The 23,633-nt window shown below is 43.5% G+C and overlaps 1 protein-coding gene across 8 annotated transcripts in view; it reads left to right on the top strand.

Moving 5' to 3' along the window:
• The window catches only part of PAG1 (phosphoprotein membrane anchor with glycosphingolipid microdomains 1), a 162,293-nt gene that overhangs the window by 28,822 nt on the left and 109,838 nt on the right, over positions 1–23,633 (top strand). For 4 of the 8 annotated variants that reach the window (XR_009689562.1, XM_061123550.1, XM_061123552.1 and 1 more), the window contains exon 2: positions 21,130–21,200. The exons of 1 other annotated variant lie outside the window; for it this stretch is intronic. The gene's annotated coding sequence lies outside the window, so the exon portion shown is untranslated. Of the gene's footprint in view, positions 1–14,903; positions 15,002–21,129; positions 21,201–23,633 lie in introns of all 8 variants that reach the window. 3 more of the 8 variants (XM_061123551.1, XM_061123554.1, XM_061123557.1) reach the window with 1 other exon arrangement.

Raw genomic sequence — 23,633 nt, 5'->3', positions numbered from 1 at the left:
CACAAACACAATACATCTTTTCATGATTTTAATGCTTCTGTGGGTTATTTCATTTTTTTGTGCTGCTTGTCACTTCACTGTTTGTTTGCTTTCTAGGGTGCTTTTTTTGCCAGATTGGCTGTGAGTCAAGCTGGTCAATGAAGCTTAATTTTTGCTAACTCTCCAGAATGGCTTGTTAATCCTTATTTTACATCTCACTGAGTACTGTACCATGCAGTTTCCTTCTGTTCACCCAAGGAACAGAAACCAGCTCCATGAAGAAGTAATGTGGTGAATTTAGAGTCTCCCCTGAGGAGTCGCCATTTGCTTCTGATTAAAAGTAGAACATAAAATTCAAACCCTAATTTTTGCAGAAATGTTCTGAGTAAATGCCAAATCATCCTAACTCAGAGGTCCTCTTAGGCTCTTTTCAAGTGCCTTTATATACTTGAGAGTTCTTTTGAATTACACATTTCTTGCTACTTGCTGTATCTTATTTGGTTTGGGTACTTTTTAAACCTAAAGAGTAACCTTTCACATTGATCTGCAAAAAAAAAAAAAAGGAAATTCTGTTGAAAACAGACCTCATCTCACTGTATTTTCAGCAGACTTTTACTTACTTTTAGCCGGGCTTTTGCCACTCTGTCTGTTCCATCTAAAAATAAAGGGCTGATTAAAGGAAAATAGATGTAATATTGGAACTGTGTCTGCTCTTTATTAATGACTGGCATACTGGAGCATGCATGCATCTCGTTCTCTTAAATTCTATAAAGATGTCTCATGGGAGAAAAGCTTTCAAATAATATAAATACAATCCCACATAATATCCATGCTGCCAGTTCTTACAGAGAGCTGAGGAAAGAAAAATGCCTTCAGAGACGAACTGAAGGAAGGGGGAAAAAAACTACTAAAAACCTCAGTATTGTAGGTAACTGATTGCAAAACATTGCCGAAGGAAAAGTCCCTTTCTTTTTCTAAAATTATCTTTAAATTAAAAGTTAACTAAAATCTTGATGGGTATATTTTTTGAAAACACAGTTAAAAGATATTCTTTCTAAACTTAGTTCTCTTATGGGTTAAATGCCATGGCACATTTTTAAAGCTTTCCCTTAAATTATTTGCTAAGTATTTGAAATTGATTTGATGCATTCTTTTGCCCTTACTTGATGTAGGGTCCTCAGCATAGTTAAGTGCAATTTCCTTGCTTGATAACGTTTCTAATTTTAACCTCAAAATGAAAGGAAGGACTACTAATGCTTCTGGAAAGGTGGGGTGGCCATACTTTTCCCTGTTATTCTGACAAAGTACAAGTGAAACCCCTAGGTACTCTGTAAAACAGATATAATAAGACTGAAAGGTGGAGGAAAAAAGGCAGATTATCTATGGACCTTAAGACCCAAGGAGTGACATGACGATTTGTTACATGGGTTTTCTTTTTGCCTCATATATTTGGCAAAATATATCAAATTTAGATGCTGGGAAAGATTGAGGACATGAGGAGAAGAGGACAACAGAGGATGAGATGGTGGAACAGCATCATCAACTCAGTGGAGATGAGTTTGAGCAAACTCCAGGAGACAGTGCAGGACAGGGAAGCCTGGCGTGCTGCCGTCCATGGGGTCGCAAAGAGTCGGACACAACTGAGTGACTGAACAGCAATCAATGTAGAGTCAGAGAAGCCAGCAATCAGGAAACACTAATAGGAACAGACAAAACAACAGTGACAACAACGAAAGCCTGTCCCCTTTAGCCTAAGGACCAGAAAAGGGACAGAAAACTTTTCAACAATTGCTGTCTTCCAGCCAAACATCACAGAAAAAACTATGGCCCCACCCTGCCAGCAAAGGCTGACTGGGAGGCTGGAACTTCCACCCTTGCCAGGCTCCAAGGAGGCACCCCAGCCCCCTCCCTCACAGGGTGGTGTTAGCAGAAAGCTGAGCGGTAGGGAGCCAAGACTTTGATTTCTGCTGGGTAGTACCAAAACCTGCCACCTCCACCCTTGTGCAAGTGGAAACCACACGAGGAGTCGAGTTGCACACCTCCCAACCACTAGGGTGGTGTCAGTAGAGACCACATAGGAAGCAGTAACACTGCTCCTCCCAGCCAGGATGACATGGGTGGGGGCCAGCACTCCCCCTGCCCAGTGGTAGAGGGGAGCCCCTCTCTCAGATGTCAGTGGAGGTGTAGTGGGGAACCTGTTCTCTCTCATGGGGCAATAATGTCACAGTCTTGCCTTTTCCTTTGCCGGAGTGGTGTCAGAGGAAAGCAGCTAAACACAAGGTTTAAATAAGATCCAAAAATAATAATAATAATAAATAAATAAATAAGATCCAGAGTCTCATAACATAATATCCCACATGTCCAGATTTCAATGAAAAAAATCACATGTCCTTCCAAGAGCCAGGAAGATCTCAAACTGAGTGAAAAAAGGGCATTCGGTAGAGGCCAACACTGAGCTAGATGACATAGATGTTAGAATTATCTGAGAAAGAATTTAAAGCAGCCATCCTCCACATGCTTCACTGAGCAGTTGTGAACAGTGAACAGGAAGTTTCAGCAAATAAATAGGATGTATAATTTTGAGCTTGGTGGATATTTTAGGCTGGAAAAATAGAACAACCAAGACAAAACTCTCAGTGGATGGGATGAACAGCAAAATGGAGGAGACAGAGGAAGGAGTGAGTTCCCCGAACAATAGAACAATGCAAATTGCCCAAATCTTAGCAAACAGAGAAACAGACTAAAGAAAATATAAAAACAGAGGCTTGGGGACCTGTGGGACTGTGACTACAGATCTAATGTTTGTAGCGTTGGAGTCCCAGGAGAAGATGAAGAAGAGAGAGGGGCTGAAAAAGTACTGGAAGAACTAAGGGCTGCAAACTTGCCAATTTGGCAAGAGATAAAAATGTTCAGTCACAGGAAGCTAAGTGTGGTAAGCTGAATAATGGTCCTCTTAAGATAGGGATTTCCCTGGTGGCCCGGACGGCAAAGAAGCTGCCTGCAATGCAGGAGACCCAGGTTGGATCCCTGGGTCAGGAAGATCCCCTGGAAAAGGAAATGGCAACCCACTCCAGTGTTCTTATCTGGAAAACCCCATGGAGAGAGGATCCTGGTGGGCCACAGGCCATGGGATCACAGAGTACAGACACAACCGAGCGACCAACACAGTGAATTATGGTCCCCTTAAGATACCCACATCATAATTCCAAGGGCCTGTTAAATCGGTTACTTTACATGGTCACAGGATTTTACAGAGGTAAATTACAGATTGTTAGATGGAGAGACTCTCCTGGATTATCTGGGTGGGCCCAGTGAATTCACAAGAGTTCTTATAAGAGTGAAATAGGAGGGCCAGGCAAAGAGATATAAGGATGGAAGCAGGAGAAAAGGTGATGTGATGCAAGGTCACAGGACTAGATTTACAGACAGCCTCTAGAAGCTGGAAAAAGTGAGAAAAATGATTCTAACTGTTAGCACCACCAGAGGGAATGCAGTGGGTCTTCTGACTTCCAGATCTATTTTATAAAGTTGAGATATTTTTAACTACTGCCTTAGTCCATTTGAGCTTGTCTAGCAGAATACTGGAGACTATATGGCTTATAAACAACACGAAGGGAATCTGATTTTTAACAAAAATGCAAAAGCAGTGCAGTGAAGGAAAGTTAGCCTTTTCAATAAATACCCTTGGAACAGCTGGGCATCCAAATGTTAAAAAGAAATGAACTTTGACCTGCCTTACAGCTACAAAAATTAATTCAAAATGGATCATGGACTTAAATGTAAAACACAAAGCTATAAATCTCTTGGGAAAAACTATAAAAACAAATCTTTAAGGTATAACTAGGTAAAAAGTTTTGAGACTCAACACCAAAAGGAAAATTTGATAAATTGGATGTAACCAAAATTTAAAATTTTGCTCTGCAGAAGACTGCTAAGAGGATGAAAAGGCGAGGTACAGAGTGGGAAAAAATATTTGCAAACCATGTGTCTAACAAAGGACTAGTAAAATTCAACAATAAAAAGAAACAAACAAGGCAATTATGAAATAGACATTTCACTGAAGAGGATACACAGATGGCAAATAAACCCATGAAAAGATGTTCGACATCATTAGCCATTAGAAAACTGCAAATTAAAACAACATTGAAATGGCTCTGCACGCTTACCAGAATGACTAAAATATAAAATAGTGACAACACCAAATGCTGGTGAGGATATGGAAAAACTAGATCATTCACATTGCTGTAGAAATATAAAATGTACCACTCTGGAAATGAGTTTCGATATTTCTTCAAAAACTTAAACATGGGCATTTATCCAAGAGAAATTAGTAAGTATGTTCTCACCAAAATCTTTACTCAGATATTTGTAGTAGCTTTATTTGTAACAGCCAAACCTGGCTCAGATGTCCTTCAGCTGATGAATGGTTAAACAAATGTGGTATATCCATACCATGGAATATATATATAATCAGTTCAGTTCATTTGCTCAGTTGTGTCCAACTCTTTGTGACCCCAAGAATTGCAGCACGCCAGGCCTCCCTGTCCATCACCAGCTCCTGGAGTTTACTCAAACGCATGTCCATCGAGTCGGTAATGCCATCCAGCCATCTCATCCTCTGTCATCCCCTTCTCCTCCTGCCCCCAATCCCTCCCAGCATCAGGGTCTTTTCCAATGAGTCAACTCTTCGCATGAGGCGGCCAAAGTATTATATATATACTCAGCAATAAAAAGGAGCCAGCTACTGATAAATGAAGCAACTTGAATGAGTCTCCAGGGAATTATGCTGAGTGAATAAGGTCAATCAAACATGGTAACATACAGTATTGTGCTATTTACATAATGTTCTTTAAAATGACAAAATGATAGAAATAGAGACCAGATTTGTGGTTTACAGGGGTTAAGGATGTGCTAGGGGCAGAAGGGAAGTGGGTGTGGCTGTAGAAGGGCAACCTGTGTAATCCTGGTGGCGATGAAAATGTCTTGTGCCTTCACTGCATAGTTGTCAGTTTCCTGGTTGTAATGTTGTACTATAGTGTTTCCAGAAATTACATTGGGAGGAACTGAGCAGTGGACGCATGAGATCTCCCTGTGTTACAAGCAACTGCATATGAATCTACGATCATCTAAAAATAAAAACTGAATTAAAAAAATAAAGTCAAGGGACTTCCCTCATGGTTCGGTGGTTAAGAATCTGCCTTCCCAGCCATGAAGACGGAGACATGGGCGGGAGGAGGAAGGAGAGGCTGAGAAGAATGGAGAGAGTAGCATGGAAGCATATACACTACCGTATATAAGATAGATAGCTAATGGAAATTTCCTATATGACTCAGGGAACTCAGACCAGGGCTCTGTAACAACCTAGAAGGGTGGGAAAGGGTGGGACATGGGAGGAAGCTTCCAGAGGGAGGGGACATATGTATACCTGTGGCTGATTCATCATGATGTATGGCAGAAACAAAGCAATATTGTAAAGTGACTATCCTTCAGTTGAAAAAAAAAAAAAAATCTGCCTTCCCATGCAGGAGACAAGGGTTCCATCCCTGGTCAGGGAACCAGGATCCCACATGGCCACAGGGCAGCTAAGCCCATGCGCTCTGAACTCCACTCACCATAATTATAGAGCCCACATGGGGCAACTAAGACCCGATACAGTTTAGTCGTGTCTGACTCTTTGCAACCCCATGGACTGCAGCATGCCAGGCTTCCCTGTCCATCACCAACTCCTGGAGCTTGCTCAAACTCATATCCATCGAGTCGGTGATGCCATCCAACCATCTCGTCTTCTGTCATCCCCTTCTCCTGCCCTCAATCTTTCCCAGCATCAGGGTCTTTTCCATTTGGAGTTTCAGCTTCAGCATCAGTCCTTCCAATGATTATTCAGGGCTGATCTCCTTTAGGATGGACTGGTTGGATCTCGTTGCAGTCCACGGGTCTCTCAAGAGTCTTCTCCAACACCACAGTTCAAAAGCATCAATTCTTTGGTGCTCAACTTTCTTTATAGTCCACCTCTCACATCCATACGTGACTAGTGGAAAACCAAGGCCTGACACAAACATAAATAAATAAATTTTTTTTTTTTTGAGTGAAGAACTTTTACAATGTCCTGTAGATCATTTCAGTTTGAAAAGTTGGGTCAGTATCGTACTACACAGAACTTTCTCTATCCAAATTCAGAAAGTTATTACGATGAAATTGCCTCTTAAAGTATAGTTATTCTTTTGTTTGGTGGGGGTTGAGAAGGAAAGCAGGGGATTCTGTTATATTGACCATATATGTCCAAAAATAGTTAATACTTGTTGAATCCCCAACACTCTGCGACGTCAACAGCATTTTAAAGAAGAGGACACTATGACACAGAGAGATGAAATACTTTGCCCTGATGAGTAATGAGGCCGCGTCTGAACTGGTTCTGAAACCTGCATTTTCTCTTAGTGACTACACTCTTCTACCTGTTCACACTAGCTGCTTATTTCGCCTCCAAGCATCTTTGTGGTGCATGGCACTGACTTTAGGAAGTTTAAGCACTTTTCCTAGGCCCCACAGTAGTACATCTGAGATTGAAATTCCAGGCCTTTGCTATCCAAATTCCATCCTGCTCCTACCTCAGCAGAAGCTATATATCAGATGACCCTCAAACCTGATCCTCAAGCCTGTTTTGTGGGCCTGCTTAGTGACGGAAGGTAGAGCATTATTTTTCAAAGCATATTAGTAGTAGCATGTATTTAAACATAGTGACATATCATGTGAAAATCCATGTTTCCACATTCTCTTAACAAAAAAACAAGGAAAGCAAAACATTTGCCAACACTGGGTTCACATTCCCAAGTTCCCCCAAAGGAGTTAGATGTTAATACATGTGCTTTGTGACTGCCCATCTACACAAGGCATGTCTGCCACAGTCCTTACCACTCCTTATTGCCTCCCAGATAAATGCAGCCAGCCATCAGCTGCCTTTTTATCATGGCATGACACTTGTTTTCCTTAGAATAAAGGAAGGCAACATTGTTCACCTGCCTTTCTACCAAATCATAGACCATCTGAGACGGCTTTATGTTCTTCTGACACACACTTCACTCATATGGTCCTTTATGGTATCTGATCCTGCCTGACCCTGGTCAGCACTTGAATTTATGACTCACCCTTCATGACAGGGCAAAGCTGTGACTACTGCTGACACCGTGGTATCCTTCCCTTTCTCACCTGCCCGCAGGGGCCTCTTTCTTCCAAGTTTATGCAGCCTTTCTTATCTCTTCACTAAGAATCTATTGCTGCCGGTTTTTTTTTTTTAGCATACAAGTCACATTTCTTTCTCATGGCTTTAATATTCTACCTTCTATATTAGCAATTTGTCTAGATGTATCATCCCTGATTATAAACTATTTAAAGTTATATTTCTAAAAACCTCCATTATTAGAGAATTTACAGTTGTCATACTTAAGACTCCCATAGAATTGGAGGAGTTGAAATCATTAGTCCAACTAGGAAAGATAGTCACTGAAATAAAATAGGCACATACAAAATAAAGTGTCTTCTTTGGCATTTCTCAAATTAGTAATAAAGAGTATTGTGCAATTACTTCATTGCTATGGTTACTTTAATATTTCTTGCTAAAGACTTTCTGGTAATTCTGTCAGAGTTTCAATGAGGTGCTCATCAGTTGAATTAATTTCATGACACTTAATATGTGTAATAAGTAGTAATATTTCTTCTTCAGGATTCCCAGGTGGCACAGTTGGTGAAGAATCTGCCTGCCAGTGGGGGAGATGTAAGAGATGCAGGTTCGATTCCTGGGTCAGGAAGGTCCCCTGGAGAAGGGAATGGCAACCCACTCCAGTATTCCTGCCTGGAGAATCTCATGGACAGAGGAGCCTGGTGGGTTACAGTCCATGGGGGTCACAAAGAGTCAGACACGACTGAAGTGACTTAGCACACACACATTTCTTCTGCTTCCACACATGCATTTCTTCTGCATCTGGCTTTCTAACAAAGTATTCAAGGTGTTTTCAATTTTATGACTCAAAGGTCCCATCTCTCTACAAAGAAGCCCAATTCTGAGTGTCTCTACTGATTCTCAGATTTGTTGTTGTTTAGTCACTAAGTCATGTCTGACTCTTGTGATCCCATGGACTGTAGCCCACCAGGTTCCTCTGACCATGGGATTCCCCAGGCAAGCACACTGGAGTGGGCTGCCATTTTCTTCTCCAGAGGATCTTCCGAACCCAGGGTTTGAACCGGGGTCCCCTGCACTGGCAAGCAGATTCTTTACCACTGAGCCACCAGGGAAATGCAGTTCTTAGATACTCAATCTGAAATAGTTGATCTATTAGGAAATGGAAGTAAAGAGTTTCACAGAAGGGGAAGTTACCACAAGGGAAGGGTTAATCAGTTATTCATATTGATATACTTTGTAGTACTTAGCACACTGTTGTTATAGAACAGACATTCAGAAGGAGCTGATAATATTCCATATGGAACTCTTAAGTAATTCACTACTGTATTAGGCTTAGAAATGTTTTTTTTTTTTCCTGTCCAAACTGTAAATGACAAGGGGCTGCCTTGTTTGTAGCCATTGTGTTAGGATTGAGGGATGATGGAAAGTTCCAGGAAGATGATAACCTTTCAAGCTGGGCATGTGACTAGTGCTGATAGAAGATGGGGGGGTGGGGGGGATTGCGGGAATGGGAAGGCTGCTTGGGATCTAAGCTGTGGGCTCTACACCCATCTTGCTGCCAATCTCTGTTATCTTTATTTGCAGGGAAGGTCTGAGAAGGCTGAGATGTGGCTCGGCTCTTACCAGACCCAGACATCAGTGACTTTTTAACTCATAATGTCACTGTAGGAAAACCTTGAGCATTTGCAGGAGAGAAGGAAGGTGATGAAGTGAGTGAAAGGGTGTGGAACAGAGTCAAGTTTGAGAGGATAAGAGCTAGTACTGTGGAGCCAGACTATTTGTTGCTATGTGCCTGCCTCCCTGCCCCTCCCCCATCAGCTCTGTGACCTCGAGCAGATAATTAACCTCTCTAAATGTCAGTTTCCACGTCTGTAAAATGGGGATAATAATTGTATTTCCCTCATAAGGCTGTTGTCACATGAAAGGTATGTAGAACATGCCTGGCATAAGATGTCAGCCACTGTTAGTGTTTCTGTTACAGAAGGGGAGGCTCCCAGAGCCGGGACCAGAAGACAGGCTTGTTCTGTCCTGTACCAGACAGCCAATGTTTCCTTTCATAAGTAGCAACATCTCTTCACTGTACAATTTTTTTTCCCCTTCTTTGTCAATTGCTCTTTTTATTCTGTACCTGCAAGGTCATCTGAAACAGCCTGTCTTTTAATGTAATAAGTCTGGAGCCTAGAAAATAACTTAGATAAAGTAAGGCAGGATAAAGAATGGCAAGTCAAAGCTCTGCATGCTTTTGGGACGCTTAGCATTGTATGTTTTCAGACGTCTCTTTGGAAAACCTATTTCCAGCTTTAGATGTTTTTTCAGGCTTGGTCTTTGCACTAAACCCAAATATCTTCTCATTTCCGAAATAAGTCCATCTGTGACGTATAAAATATTATAGAAATCTTTGACTCTGTTGGAAAAGGTCTTAGTTCTTATCTCTACTTCATTAAGGACTAGAGAAGAAAAACCTTCATATTATAATAGAATTGATTGTCCCCAGTTCTTTTCAAGACACTTGTTTTTAAAGATGTTTTTCATACTAGATTCAAATCACTTTTTAAGTTGATTTTATTAAACAGATTAAAAGTTTATCACTTTATCTCAAGAAATGAAAGAGTGAAAGCACTAGTCGTTCAGTTGTGTCTGACTCTTCCCAACCCGATGAACTGGAGCCCACCACACTCCTCTGTCCATGAATTCTCCAGGCAAGAATACTGGAGTGGGTTGCCCTTCCCTTCTCCAGGGGATCTTCCCAACCCAGGGATTGAACCTGGGTCTCTTATGTCTCCTGCATTGGCAGGCAGTTTTGGGTTTTTTTCCCACGGTGCCACCTATGAAGCCCTATCTCAAGAAACAAGTACATAATAAATAATATGAAACTGAGTATGTAATTTGAATCCAGAAACTCTGACATTGAAAGAAATAAACTAGCAGACACTTGCTGTATTTCTCCTAGTTCTGTGTGTCAGGAGTTTTGCTGAATACATTTATAACAATGCTTCTGTGAGGAAAACTATTCTTGAGTTCAGAGATTTCATGAACCAGTTCCATGCACTGGGCTTTATTCCTATGGGCCAGACCAGCAGGCATGGTTCTCTCCAGGTGGACAAGGTGGGAGTCCTGTCTTCAAGGAGCTGCTCTTCCAGCCCCCGGTGTGGCTCCTTAGAGTAGACTTAGGGATGGAGGAGAAGGAGCAGAGAGAATTATACGATAGGTATTCATGTTGCCATGGAGACAGTTGGGACTGAGAAGTGGACATAGGAGTGAAGGAGATTGAAAGACTTTTGAGATGGCGGGGAAGGGTGACTTGAGCTCTGACTGCCCTTTATTATCCAATATCTTCTCTCTTTCCTGTTCTTTCAGCAGCAGAGACTTTATCTCTGACATGGGGGATTATGGAGAACGGGTTATGAAGTTGTGAGGAGTAAAAGTGGGGTTGTTTCTTTCCCTGTCTCTTGCCCCCTCTTCCTCCTCACTCTTGATCCCACCTTGTCACATAGAACTGACATCCCCACTGGGTTGCAGAGTGGAAGCCTGGGAAGGGAGTTCCAGAAGAAAACGAAGCAACTTTGTTTTCTTCATCTCCTCCGGTCTCCTTTACTACTTCATTTCTTGCTAGGTCTCATGGGAATGGGAGATCCAACGAGGAAACATAGGAATGCCTCCTCTGCCCTTTTTACCTCCCCTCTTCCTCCTGGCCTCGATGCCAGCAGTTACCCCCTTGCCACACAGAAACACACACAGTCACATACATACACACTTACACTGTACGTCCATTGTGAGGTGTGCATGTGTGTGTAGGACGGGGGTAATTAGGGCTCCAATAGAAAGAAGTTTGAGAACATATAGCTGGGTGTTGTGAGCAAAACAGGACCTTAAAATTGTGAGGGGAAAGATCAGATGATTCAGCTATTGGCCTAAAATGGAGTCCAGAGAACTAGTTCTAAAATTTTAGTGAAAATATTAGTCGTTCAGTTGTGTCCAACTCTTTTCAACCCTTTGGACTATAGCCCGCCAGGTTCCTCTGTCCATGGGATCTTCCAGGCAAGAATACTGGAGTGGGTTGCCATGTCCTTCTCCAGGGAATCTTCACAACCTAGGGATCGAACCCAGGTCTCCTGCACTGCAGGCAGATTCTTTACCATCTGAACCACCAGGGAAGCCAACAATAAAGCAGAAGATTCCAACTGACTGGGTCAAAAAGACGGCAAAAGCCTTGAAAACCGAATTCTAATTGGGCAGATGGGAAAGGAGGGCCAAGGAGCAGAGCATGTCCCTGGCAGAGGTAGCAGCTTTATGGAGGTAATAGCATTAGCTAGGGCAAGAAACTCAGAGGGGTACCAGAAGTGAATGAGCCAGAGGGTCTCAGAGCCCTCTCAGGAGGTCAGCAGATGGTACAGAGATGGGGTAAAACTCCATCCCTTTCCTTTTATTCTACTTTAGCAACAGCACTACCATGCAGTGTTCAAAAGCAGCTGGTCCTTGGCTGCAGTATCTGGGGGACTATAGGGAGTGGTGAGCACTGTGGCCTGCAGAGAGCATGTGCCTCATCTAAAGGGCAGCAGTTCAAGAGCTTCACTCAGTTGCTGCTTTGAGGGAACTTGAGAATACAAGTCCAACGCTGAGAGATTTTATATCCCACATGATATACACTAGGCCCTGTTCTGTGAGTGCTAAGTCGCTTCAGTCGTGTCCAACTCTTTGTGACCCTTTGGACCGTAGCCTGCCAGGCTCCTCCGTCCATGGGATTCTCCAGGCAAGAATACTGGAGTGAGTTGCCATTTCCTCCTCCAAGGGATCTTCCCAACCCAGGGATTGAACCCATGTCTCCTGTGGCTCCTGCATTGCAAGTGAATTCTTTACTGCTGAGCCACTGGGAAAGCCCAGGCCCTGTTCTAAATGTTTAATATACTCATTTAACACATCTCCAAAAATGTAGTGAAGGTTTCCCCAAACCTGTTGCCTCAACCAGTTCATGACAGACTTCCTGGGATGTGCAGTTCAGCAGCATCTTCTCTTTGTACTTTTCCCCCTTCATGTACTAGTATTTCCTGGAATGCTTTGTACCCCAGATGACAGAATGATATTCTCTTATGAAGGATGTTGCCTTGAGAGAGAGGAGAGTGCTTCCAAGGTAGGATTGGGTACTTCTGGCTCTCTTTGATTAGCAGTCCCTCTCAAGGTTTATTTAGGAATTGCTGCCCACAGCAATGTCAGTCTATCCTGGTCTCCCACTAATGTAATGTTTGACTTTCAGCAAAGTGTTCATATTGTTTCCAAACTTCTACACCAAACTTGGAATTTTGATTCAGTTAATCTTTTGTGTTTTTATAACATGCCTTCTTCAATGCAATACTTATTCTTTATTATCGAACAAACTGTTCCTGATATCTAAATGCATAGAAAGAAACTGAAACTTGTGGGGGAAAGTAGAGCCAATCTTTTAATACCTGGAGAAATTTTTTTTCCAGAAAAGTCACTGCAGTGAGAGGGTGCCAGTTGGTATTCAAATGTGAGTCAGGACAGGTGTTTGCCACGTAGTGATGAAAGTGTATGCCAGTGCTTATTAATCTTTTGGCAAGTAGTGGCCCAAAAGGGATGGAATTTGAATATTATTGAATATTCCTCACTAGCTACTTTTTGTGGCTGGAATCCTGAGGAAAAACTCATAGTAAAGTTTCCCTGATGCTGGGAAAGATTGAAGGCAAAAGGAGAAGAGGGTGGCAAAAGATGAGATGGTTAGATAGCATCACCTTCTCAATGGATGTGAATTTGAGCAGACTCTGGGAGATGATTGAGGACAGAGGAGCCTGGTGTGCTGCTGTCCGTGGAGTCACAAAGAGTCAGACAAGACTTAGTGACTGAACAACCAAATAGAAATGAAAGGCTCCCAGCTGAAATAGGAAGAATGAAATACGGCTGGACAGAGAAGGTGTGGAGGAAACTGGTTTAAGAGATGAAGTGACAGATCAGCAGATCAAGAGCGACTCAGAATTTTTACAAGTTTTCACATGGTTCTGGCTTTGTTTTGTTTTTGTGGGAAGGCATATCCTTGAGGGTTTGAATAATATTCATTTGGTTGGTCTCCAGAACTCCAAGGCAGGGCCATGTGTAGCTGGGACTTAGGGGCAGTTAGTGAAGTAGGGACCAGAGGTTGAAGGCAAAACACTGGACCCAAAAGGTACCACAAATGTGAGATCCAGATCTCGACCAAGAAGCCTCATGGCTAGTTCCACACACCATCACGATGTGGGCAGTGTGTAACCAGCAAGCCTTCTTCTACTCTGGGACAGTCTTCTAGATTTCCATTTCCAGCATCTCTAAGTGTATTCACAATATTGAAAGATGAAAGGAATCGGTTACAAACACAAACAACCAGCGTTCTCAGCAGCAAGCTGTAGACACACAGAAGAGTAATTTAAAGAGGAAGAGTCCTGAAGAGCAGGAGGGGTTGTGGGGGATGAGACCTAGTTAGGTATCTGCAAGTGCAGACATTTCAGCCTTTCCTCGTCTGTAGAAGGAAGCCGCTGAACCTGTGGTTCTCAGACTTGAATGTGCATGCAGATGGCCCGGGCATCCTGTGACACTGTACCTTCTCAGTTCCTAAGCCTCTGGTGGGGCCGAGGTTTGCCTTTCTGACGGGCTTCCGGCGCTGCTGCTAGGCCACAGACCACATGGTGTTCAGCTCGCTCGGCGGGATCTCTCAGCCCGGGCTTCCACGAGCTCTGCATGTCTGTGAGCGTGTGATCATCTGGCATTTCAGAGAGACAGGAAGGTGGCAGGAAACGTGCCTGCCGTGGCAGTCACTCTTCTCATTCTTCATAATCAACTTCATCAAAAACCCTTTATGTGCCTAATTATGCATGACAATTTCACATGCTTTACAAAGAGAACTAACTCGATTTGGCCCCCGCGTTATCAGACTTGACAGCCTAAGACAGCTGGAGAAATATGCACAGAGACAGTAATAAATATTGAGGCAGTAATAAATATGGAGTGGTAAATATTCATCCATATATTAATATAAAACATTAAAATAAAAAAGGTTATGTATTTAGCATGGACCTGAGGATATTTATTTTTCTTACAGTGTTTGTACCTTTTCAAAATCTGAGAAACTAAAAATGTTGACTGTAATTTTTATTTAAAGAAAAAGAGTTTTCTGCTTTACAGATGGTGGCTGGGGAAGGGGAGGGTCCCTTTGTAAGATTTCTTGTTATTGTTGTTTTATTTATTTTTAGCTTCACTAACGTCAAAAGAAATATTCTATGAGCCCCATGTGCCTAACCCTGATTACCGCGTATGTGTGTCTTGGCCTGAGGTTGTGGACACAGTTTCATTAACCTCAGGTCTTTCTACCTAAGGGCCTTAAGCCCGTCAAGTCATTCTCACACAGTCCTTAGGAAGCAAAAGAGGCAGGACCAGACATTGTTATCTCTGAATCGTGGGTGCTTCTGGTGTATCCAGAGTCTCATGGTAATTAACTCACTTGGGAAGGCTTATTAGATTCCATTCTATTTTGTCTGTACATGTGCTAAACTCACCCAAGGTCTTGGCTGCCGTGGTGGAGAAAGGGATCCAACGAGTGGCCATTGCCAGCATTCTCTCCTGAGAGCAGAACAAATTTTGTTCCTGATGGGCCATCCACCCACTGGAGATTGCATTCAGGTCCCCATGGTGCTGAGCAGGTTTGTTATAACTTATCACAGTTTAACAGAGTGATTTCAGATTCACCCTTTTCATTTATCTCTTCTAGCCAAGAAACGGCTGAAAGAATTATCACAGAGCTAGAAAATGGTCACATCTCACCAAGGATGCCTGTGTCAGATATTAGTCATCATGGGATTAGAGACGGTTGGTTTATTGGTTTATACTTTCTTGATTCAAGTAATATAATATTTAGCAGTGACTATGTATGTGCTTGGGCTTCCCAGTGGCACTAGTGGTAAAGAACCTGCTTACCAGTGCAGGAGACAGAAGAGATGTGGGTTCGATCCTGGCTCAGGAGGATCCCCTGGAGGAAAGCATGGCAACCCACTACAGTAGAATCCCATGGACAGAGGAGCCTGGCAGGCTACTTACGATCCATAGGATCGCAAAGAGTCAGACACGACTGAAGCGACTTAGCACTCATGCATGCGTGTATGTGCTTAGGAATGCAGAGGTGCAGAGAAACTTTATCTGGCCACACCGCTAGGCGACAGCTGTGTGTTATCCAAAATGATTTGAGTGAGGTGTTCCTCTGGAGTCAGGTACCCTTGCATTTGAAACTTGGCTTCACCACTCACTGGCTGTGTCACTTACCTTTTCCAAGCCTCCATTTCCCCATCTGTAGAATCAGCATAACAATAGAACAGAATCCATGGAATTCCCAGGAGATCCCATGAGATGTGGGTGTATGGAATGTGCAGCACAGGGCCTGCAAATATTAATAGGAAGCCTTGTAACTGGTAATTTTTAGTAATCATAATAAAACTATTACAGATGACAGCATCTGAAATCATTTGAGTCTTGAAAGGGAGCAGAGATTCTAAATTCAGCATTTTCATATTATTTCATGAGTGAGTATTTGTGTGGGAGTTTGTATCTAGGTTAATGAGAATGTCACACTCTGTTTATTAGGAATAAAGCTGTTATTGGAGCAAAGCTTGCATTAATTAGGCTCAACTTCATCGTTCATTCAGTTCTGTCACATACAGCTGTTGTTTCCCTCGTTTTGTAAAATTAACTAGAAAGAGTGAAGGCAGTCTGCTCAGATTAAAGAAGACATAAAAACCCTGAGTAATTATTAGAGCCGGAAGCTAGACCTTTATGAAGCCACAGTGGCAACACTATGTATTTTGCATTAGTGCCTGGTAATAGACCTCTGTGGGCACTGGGAACTGTGCAGGCCAGATTGAGGGCACGGAGTAGCTGGTTGCCCCTCAAAGCTAATTGACAGCAGAAGGGCAGGGGTATTTGGAACTTGGTCTCAGGAAGGGAGGCGATGCCATTTGCTGCAGACAGGGTGGGAATTCGGGTGAGGCGCTCCAAGGGCCCCATGCTTTCCATAAATGGAATCCAAAGCCTGTCAACCATATATTGTAAGAGTGAAAGGCAGGAGCAAGCAAGGGCAGGAGGCAGCTGAGTGGAAACCCACAAAGCCAAAATGAGCCATTTTAGGTGGAAGAGGGGAAGCAGAGCCCCAGGAAAGTCCCTCGGCTCAGAAACCCGTTTAGTAACACTTTTTATAGGGTGCCTGTGGCTTCTGGGCAAGTGGAGGTTGACCCAGCTTGGCACAAACGGAAGCCAGTTCTTCCCCAAATTCAATGAGCACATGGCTCACCTGTTCAAACATAGATTCTAATTCAGTAGGTCTGAGATTCTGCATTTCACGCAAGCCACAGATGTGCGATGCTCGGCTGGGGATTACACTTTGAGTGGGTGCATGCGTGATAAGTCGCTTCAGTTGTGTCTGGCTCTTTGCGACCCCATGGACTGTAGCCCACCAGGCTCCTCTTTCCATAGGATTCTCCAAGCAAGAATACTGGAGTGGGTTGCCATGCCTTCCTCCAGGGGATCTTCCCAACCCAGGGATCAAACCCAAGTCCCTTGTGTCTCCTGCATTGGCTGGCAGGTTTTTTACCACTCACGCCACCTGGTAAGCCCATATTTTGAGTGGCAAGGGCTTAACCCACTCTCTCTCCCGCATTCCATTCTTGGTCACCAGCTGTTTCTAGTTAACCCTGGTCTTGTACCGTAACTCCAGCCACTGTTGCACTCCACCTACACCTGCAATCCATGTGCCCTGCTAACCTCCAAGGCATAACTCATCTCTCTACCTCCTCCGCGTCTTCACCTGTGCTGTGACGTGGCTGAAGAAACATACACTGCTGCACGAGGAGGTCTCACTTTCCTCTCCGTGGGCCCTTCTTCCTTGTCGGTTTACTCTTTCCCTCTCCTGGAGGACTTCTTCCTCCTCCCTTCTCCCCTGTCAGACCTCCACTGCTTCCTTCCCCACCCTTAGTGTCAGCTAATATCTCTGCCTCCACTTTTCTTCTTTGTATCATGACTTAGAAGAGAACTTCCTCCAGTTTCCTCTGCTGGATCTGCATGTTTGTGTGTGGGTCACTGGCCCAGGCCTTCTCTGCAGCGGCCATGGGAACACTGGGCATGCTCCGATTCATCGTGCATCATGGTGGTCACTTCGGGGCCGAGGGTGACCAGCCCCTCTCTGACTTGCCTCCCCACCACTCTCCAGGGAGTGGCAATGTCCACAGTTGGCCCCTGATGGTCCTCCAACCTCTAGCCTATCCTACACCATGAGCCCCGCCCCCCTACCCAGCCCCGCCCACCTCCCCTCCCAGCCACGCCCACTCCCTCACCCAGCCCCTCCCACCACCTTCAGGGCTCTGCTCAGCATTTTACCCCCTGAGGTCTTTCCCAACTCCGTACTTAAAGTAGTGCCTACCCCAGGGCAGCACTCGGCCCCAACTGGTTTCTGTTATTTTCCTCAGTGATTATTATAACTCTCGTCAGAAGGCTGGTTTGTCTCCCGCCTGCACCAGAAAGCCCCAGAGGGCTGGGAATTGTGTGTCTCCATCAGTATTGAAACTCCACCTGGAATAGTGGCCAGCACATGACAACTCCCCTTGAATAGCTGAACAGATGCTAGAGTGGAAGTGAAAATGTTAGTTGCTCAGTCCTGTCCGACTCTTTGCGACCCCATGGGCTGTAGCCTGCCAGGTTCCTCTGCCTGTGGGATTCTGCAGGCATGAATACTGGAGTGGATTGCTATGCCCTCCTCCAGGGGATCTTCACGACCCAGGGATCCAACCCAGGTCTCCCACATTGCAGGCAGATTCTTTACCATCTCAGCCACCAGGAACATGTGGTTAAACTAGAACAGAATCAGAAAAAGCCAGTTAGTAAAAACTACATACCAACATATGTATTCATAAAGCCACTCTGTTGTTGTTCAGTTGCTCAGTTGTGTCTGACTCTTTATGACCCCGTGGACTGCAGCACACCAGATTTCCCTGTCCTTCACTGTCTCCAGGAGTTTGCAGTTCATGTTCATTGAGTCGGTGATGCCATCCACTCACTCTGGATCATTTGAATTGACATGGCTACCTGTTTTGGGACTCTTTTTCATCTGAGTGTGCTGAATGTAATAGAAATCATTGAGCCTTCCAAGCCCTTGGGGGATCAGGAGGGAGAATGACTAGCATTAAATTCTTTCCAGAAATTCCTGTCCTTCCTTCTCTCTTTAATTGCTTTTAGGGAGGTCAGTAGTTAAGTCAGGATTTAACCCACCGCCTGCTCGGGGCTGTGGGGCTTCCTATCTTCATGTGGGACATGGACAAAGAGCTGTAACCTTTTAGCACTTAACAACAGTTCCTCAGGCCACATGCCCACTTCCCTTAGGGCTGATGGTAAAGAATCCACCTGCAATGCAGGATACCGGAGTTCCATCCCTGGGTCAGGAAGATCCCCTTGGAGAAGGGAATGGCAACCCACTCCAGTATTCTTGCCTGGAGAATCCCATGGACTGAGAAGCCTGGTGGGCTGTAGTCCATGGGGTCGCAGAGCATCAAACATGACTGAGCAACTGGCACTTTCACGCTTTTACACACTTCAGCCTGTATGCACTTTTTATTACTTGTGTCTCTCTGTATCTTATGTGTTGGTAACTTGGTTTCCTGAACTAGGCCTCTTTGCTTTTGTGTAACATAGAGGTCTGTCAGTGTTAGACTCATTAGAAAAGACCCTGATGCTGGCAAAGATTGAAGGCAGGAGGAGAAAGGGATGACAGAGGACGAAATGGTTGGACGGCATCACCGACTCAATGGACATGAGTTTGAGCAAGCTCCTGGAGATGGTGAAGGACAGGGAAGCCTGCCGTGCTGCAGTCCATGGGGTTGCAAAGAATCAGACATGACTGAGCGACTGAACAAAAACTATCAGTATTTAACTCAAATAGTTATTGCTCTACTTAGGAACAGGTGCTTTTCCCAAACACTTGTTTCTGTTGCAGTTGTTTAGAGCTTGAAACGCAGCTTCGTGGTTTCATAAACAATGGTGTGGCTGGTGTGGAAACCTTCCAGAGCTCACGGCTTTGCTGAACTGTCTTGCTTCCTATTTGAGAATGGGGAATTCCCCACAGAAGGGCAAAGAGGAGAGAATTTCCATTGCTTTTCTATGTTGAAAGCAAACCCTTTGCCAATGTGATCTTTTACCCTTTTCTCCTAACCAGACACTCTCCCTCATCTTCTGCTGCACGTTTCTCTTGCAGCTCCAGCCAGGGGGCTCTTAGCTCACATGGTTAGGGGCCCTAGGACATGGGATGGGGGCTGGGGAGCTCCTGTCTTGCTGACCTCTGGATAGTCTGAGCTGGCAGGCCATAGAGGGACCACCACCTTGCTCACCATTTCCCTTTGCTTTTCTTGAATTGCTTTGCATTTCATTTCTAATAAATAGCTCTTTCTTTTCTCTTTTAAACTCTTACCAAAAAGGAAAAAAAAATTGCATTGGTTTACCTTATTGGGTACTTTTTCTAAGACTATTCAATCTAGTTATTGGATCATTCTTTTTCACTCAATGCTTTTTACTTCCGCCTAATGGTTTAAGATACCTTCTTAGATCCACAGTCTACAAAAACAGAATATTAAATTTGTGATTACATTCCTCAAGCTTGAATCACGCATCCTCTTGGAGGAAGTGATCTTTATAAGTGATACAGATTTATCTTAACCATAGGAAACCATGCTAACAAAAATAAGGCATGTTTCAAGATGAAGACATAAAATAGTATGGCTAAATCTGTTATAACAATTATCACACAGTTCTATGCATTTGGGGAAGGTCCCCTGGAGAAGAAAATGGCAACCCGCTCCAGTATTTTTGCCTGGGAAATCTCATGGACAGAGAAGCCTGTCGGGCTACAGTCCACAGGGTCACAGAGTCAGACATGACTGCACAACTGAGCGCACAGACAGACTTTTGTTCCAGTCTGTTCCAGATAAGATATATATTTATTCTGATATGACTGTCACCTTCTTGAGGCATGAAACTGTTTTTGTTTTTGTTTTAATCTCTAAGTACCTTGCATCCTGGAAGGTACACATGTTTGTGATGTGAATTGCTAACCCATAGTTACTGTTAGTGTCTGTGAGAAGAGAAGGAATGAAGTTATGAGTAAGACATAAAGCATGGGTGTAATTAGTAATCATTGACAGCACATGTGATTAATGCAATCATTTTTACTTTCCCACTGGTATAAAATTTGTGATAATACATAGATCTGTGAATATTGGCAGAGCAAGTTTTAGCTTTTGTTTTTCAGTGTTATTTTTTACCTTACTAGAGGTTAAGTAATTATTTCTTAGTTACTTTCTTTATTGCTCAGAACTTTAATAAGCAAATGAAAAGATTATCATCTTACCCTTCATTGTGATGTGCTTAGTCACTTAGTAGTATCTCTTTGCAACACTACTGGCTCTTTGAGACTCTAACTCTGACACTTTCTGACTCTTTGCGACTCCATGGATGATATAGCCTGCCAGGCTCCTCTGTCCATGCGGATTCTGCAGGCAAGAATACTGGAGTGCGTTAGCCATGCCCTCCTCCAGGAAATCTTCCCAACCCAGGGACTGAACCCAGGTCTCCCACATTGCAGGCAGATTCTTTACCGTCTGAGCCACCAGGGAAGCCCAAAGAGTAAATATGACAGAAAACAATGAGAAGATGGCCTGATTTGAGCAGTGAACACATAAGTAGCTTGCATGCATGTTCATGGGATTCTCTAGGCAAGAATATTAGAGTGGATTGCCATGCCCTCCTCCAAGGTCCTTCCCTGCCCAGGGGTCAAACCCACATCTTTTGTGTCTCCTGCATTGGCAGGCAGGTTCTTTACCCTTAGAGCCATCTGGGAAGCCCTTTATTACTGCAGTTTAATCCAGTTCAGAGTTTTGAAATTGTTTCCTGTTGTGTTTCCTTTCCAGAAAACCCCGAGGTCATTCTCTTATTTCAACAGTTGAATGCAACTTCAGAGCTGGGAGAGAGTGATTGTGAGGTATTCGTTTTTCTGGTTTATTCTACACTGTTTATCCATGCTTGCTTACAGTTTCACTTTGTATAGGCATCAAGGGTATATTTGGGGACTGAGATGTGGGACTGGAGACACACAGCTTTGAAGCTGAAAAATCTCAAGGGTATTTGCTAATTGTATTTTGAAGTTAGCACCAAGGGGCTTCTGCCCCAGCCTCTAAGACACCACCCACCATGTTTCCTACAACATGGTGTTTCCCTTTGGTCAGTGATGGGCATGAGCTTGGTTCTCCCTTTTAATGCCTATGTGAAATTAGATAAAGTGCCTAACCTCATTCAAGCTCTGTGTTCATCTTTGAGATGGAGACTATAATTGGATACCTTTATGAGTTTCCAGTTCCAAACAGTGCTCACCACCACCACCAATACCAGCAACAAAATATATATTAGACTGTGTTTTTACTGTTATTATTATCAGTAGTATTGGTCATCTCATTTAGTGCTTATAATAAAGTTATATAAAAATTCTTTAATGACTTTAGGTCATCTATGAACAGAACTGAAACCAGAAAAAAATCAGCCAGCCTAAACGAACAAGTTAACGCAAAGGCATTCTTTATTTGATGTTAGCAATTAGTTCGCTACATGGTTATCTGCTTTTCTAATGAATCCTGGACTTTGAAGTGCTCTGCCCACCCATTTAAAAGATTTACAAACCTCGAGCATCGTGACCTGACTGACCTCTGTCCATTATACATCATTATCCAATTCCTCTTATGGGCCAGAAAGGAAGGAGTACATCTGGTCTGAATCTCTTCACAGAAGCAATCTTGTAAAATAGGCCACTGTCTTTCAATCACATCTTTCCTTTAACTTGTTGAGAAGCTCTTTCTTTTGCTAGAGGAACCCTTTCCTCTTAGGAGAGCAGGGTGCTATTTCAGGGTCACTGGGGTTCCCCTCAGAGGTCTTTCTAAATATAACTGCGGGTCCTGGAAAACAGCCTGCCTTTTGTTAGTTAAGTTCAGCTTAAGAGTCAGTGCATTAGGAGCTTCGATTATCCACGCTCCAAAAATGCTTTCCTCTGATCTCCTGGCATTTGACAAGAATCTCGAATCAGGGATTAAATATTGTTTTCTCTAATGCATTTCCATTTTCACTATAGCTGTTTGCCTTACACATTTTATTTGTGGGCCTGAACTATAGAGCATTTTCTAGTTAGGGGGCATTAAGATTTAGCTTAAGAATCTATGTATTTTAGAATAGGGCTCAGATGTTTCTGTGGAGGCATCACACGGTCCTCTTAAGATTCTATAAACCATTTTTTTTTTTTTTTTTTTTGGTAGGTGGTAGATTGCTTCAGTCTTACTGTGGGGATGTTTTTCTGCCTTTTTTTTTTTAATTCATCTGGAATTTGCAGTTTGCTCTCTGCCAAATTCCTGACCCCAGCTTTTGGTTATCATCATTTGTATATCCCAAGCAGTTTTCAAAACTGAATCTGTGTACAGTGAAACCTTCTTCCCCACCCCTCCTCACTTGTCTGCTCCTCACAACTGATACCTTCTCCTGGAATCAATATTTTAATTAAAGGCATCACTGTCGACCTCGTAACTCAAGCCAGCAATCTCCATCCTGACATTGCTTCACTCTTTGCATTCAGTACACACTGGATCCCGGATTTAAAAGAACATGTGAAAGTTCCCCCAAACAGTGGCGCTTGGTGAGGTCAAATATTAATTGCCAGCTGTCACAAATGTTAATTGTAAATAGCCTTCCAGTTCAGCTATCCTATGCCTCCCACTGTCACTACATCAGTTCTGGTTCTCATCAGCTCCACTCCAGTCTGTGCTGGAGCTCACTTAGTGTGGCTGTCTTTCAACAGATTGTCCCTACTCTAGGGACCCTGCTCCCCACTATATAGTGTGATTTCTTGTTCGGTGACTTCCGTGGGCCCTTGCAACCTTGGGAATAGACCCAGACATCTTGGTGTATACCTCCACCATCAGCCCTGCGCAGCCCTCTAGCACACTGCCTGCCTTCCCCTGCTTTGCTGTCTGTGCTTCATTAGGACTGAGTTTCTTCGGCTGTTTCAACACATCGTGTCCTTTCAGGCTTTGCACGTGCTGGTCTCACTCCTGATAATGCCCTTGCTCAGTTTTTCTTGATAAATCCCTATGCATCCTTCAAAGTCCACGTCAATTTCCATCTCCTCTGAGAAGCCGCTCCCACCCCCACATTTCCCTCCTGTGAACTGGGTTTCCATGATTCTTCAGCTGTATCTCTGGTCAGACTACACTTAATTATCCATTAATATATCTGACCCTCCTATGGACACTAAGCTTGAGGGTAAGATTCAGATATTATTATTTTTGTATCTACAACATATAATAGATGCCTTGCACATAGTAACACAAAGTGGACGCTCTAATTTAAATGAGTGTATCTCTGACACTGTAATAAA

Source organism: Dama dama, chromosome 21 (genome assembly GCF_033118175.1).
Source record: "Dama dama isolate Ldn47 chromosome 21, ASM3311817v1, whole genome shotgun sequence".
Lineage (NCBI taxonomy): Eukaryota > Metazoa > Chordata > Mammalia > Artiodactyla > Cervidae > Dama > Dama dama.
The sequence above is the reverse complement of the archived record's forward strand: the minus strand, read 5'-3'. Positions and strand labels throughout refer to the sequence as shown.